We start from the raw sequence: 2,016 nt of genomic DNA, 5'->3' as shown, positions 1-2,016 counted from the left end.
TGTAATGACAAGGGATAAACCAAGGCTAGTTAACCATCCATATACAGCTGTTTTGGGGTGTTGCCCCTCATCAGTGTGGAGCAGGTTTCTGGCTAGGTGGGAGCAATGCCTAGTAGAGCCATGAGAGAAAAAGATTGCTGAACTCAGGGAGACCAGCCAAACTACAACACTGCCGGCTGCTAGTGAAAGCGCTCAATGCAGTGAAGTCCTAGGTGCATTGCCCCCTGGGAAACATGAATATGCAAAAGAAGAGCCCGTGGAGACTCCACGGGCTCTTCTTTTGCATGGAGGATAGCGGCGGTCTGCTGCCACTGCTCGTATTCCACATAGCGACGGCAGAAGAGCGCTGCTATATGAGTATCATGTTCATAAATTACACACTCAGACATCTGATAATTTACTTTAAAACTTAGCGACCCAGGTGGGACTCGAACCCACAATCCCCAGCTCCGGAGGCTGATGCCTTATCCATTAGGCCACTGGGCCAATTCTTCTATCAAGGGGCTGTAAAGACTACACAATTCAATCAAGTTAAAACCTATACAATCATATACATTATAATATGTGGAACCACATAGTTCTTAAAGGGATACTCTGTCACATAAAGCGACTCTGTACCCACAATCTGACCCCCCAAACCGCTTGTACCTTTGGATAGTTGCTTTTAATCCAAGATCTGCCTGGGGTCCGTTCATCAGGTGATGCAGTTATTGTCCTTAAAAACAACTTTTAAACTTGCAGCCCTGTGTAAAATTGGCATGGCCTAGAGTGTCTATGCCCTAGGATTGCAACGATAACGATCAACGATAAAATAGGTTTATACTCTTATCAAACGACCAACGATTTCCCGTTGGTCCTTTAATCGTTGTCTGCTATTACACTAAGCGATTATCATTCAAATCCGAACGATCTGACGATTTTTCTAATGATAATTGTCCCGTGTAATAAGTCCATAGTTCAGTTATTGGCATCCACCCAATTTTAAAAGTATGTGAACATAGCCAGTGTTTCAAGCCACTCCAGGTTTTGGTTGCAAAATATTGAAATAATTCTGAGATAAAAAATACTATGTTAGAACATAGCCTTGTACTCCGTTTAGGCATGGTGTCGCAGCTCAATTTCATTGAAGTGAATGGATCTTAATAGGGGTCAGGGGTGGTACTGTTTTTGCAAGAAGGCAGCTATGTTTTCTAATCCTAGATATCCCCTTTAAGCATGAATCAGATTTCGTCTGAATGTCCCAAAATAAAAAAAATCCGAACCGGATCCCATACCGGCCCAACAGGTTCGCTCATCTCTACTGCTAACGTGCATACTGTGTGTGTGCAATCTCAAGGCAATTGGGGTACTGGCTTGCCAAATTAGACCTAAAATGAATCTCAGGTGAGGTCTGATTAGACATTGGGACTTACCACAAGAGGCCATAAAAGTGCATCACCCCCTACTTTATAAAAAATGCTTTCAGAGGCTACATTTGAGCAGTGTGAGAGATCAGTGAATGCTAGACATTAGAGATGAGCATAACCCAAGCATGCTCGAGTCCGATTGTTTGTCATTTGAAAACCGATGGGGGAAGAAGTTGGGTGCAGCTCTAGGGAGTCCAGGAAAACATGGATACAGCCATATGTCATAGGTCAGATGTGTCAAACTCAGGCCCTCCAGCTGTTTTGAAACTACAATTCCCATCATGCCTGTACAGCCAAAGCTAAAGCTTTGGCTGTCCAGGCATGATGGGACTTGTAGTTGTGCAACAGTTGGAGGGCCTGAGTTTGACATCCCAGCCATAGGTTGTATCAATATTTTCTAAGATTCCTTAGGGCTGCATCCAACCTTATCAGCAACAGGTAATCAAATGCCAAAAGTGTGGACTTAAGCATGCTCTACTTCTTCAAGATAAGTCTTTATAATACATTTAAAGACATTTAGCACAGTTGAAAGACTTTGAGAGTTCAAAGGTAGCCGGCTGATGAGCAGATTTCCTAGATAACCAAGCAATTTGCTTGTTACTACTGTAAC

At 43.2% G+C, this 2,016-nt stretch overlaps 1 non-coding gene across 1 annotated transcript; it reads right to left on the bottom strand.

The window, feature by feature from the left end:
• Positions 1-413: 413 nt before the first annotated feature.
• TRNAR-CCG (transfer RNA arginine (anticodon CCG)) lies at positions 414-486 on the bottom strand. Its single transcript has one exon. It is a non-coding gene; the product is annotated as a tRNA-Arg (tRNA).
• Positions 487-2,016: the final 1,530 nt, after the last annotated feature.

Source organism: Dendropsophus ebraccatus, chromosome 12 (genome assembly GCF_027789765.1).
Source record: "Dendropsophus ebraccatus isolate aDenEbr1 chromosome 12, aDenEbr1.pat, whole genome shotgun sequence".
Taxonomy (NCBI): domain Eukaryota; kingdom Metazoa; phylum Chordata; class Amphibia; order Anura; family Hylidae; genus Dendropsophus; species Dendropsophus ebraccatus.
Note: the sequence above shows the minus strand (reverse complement) of the source record. Positions and strands in the feature narration are given on the sequence as shown.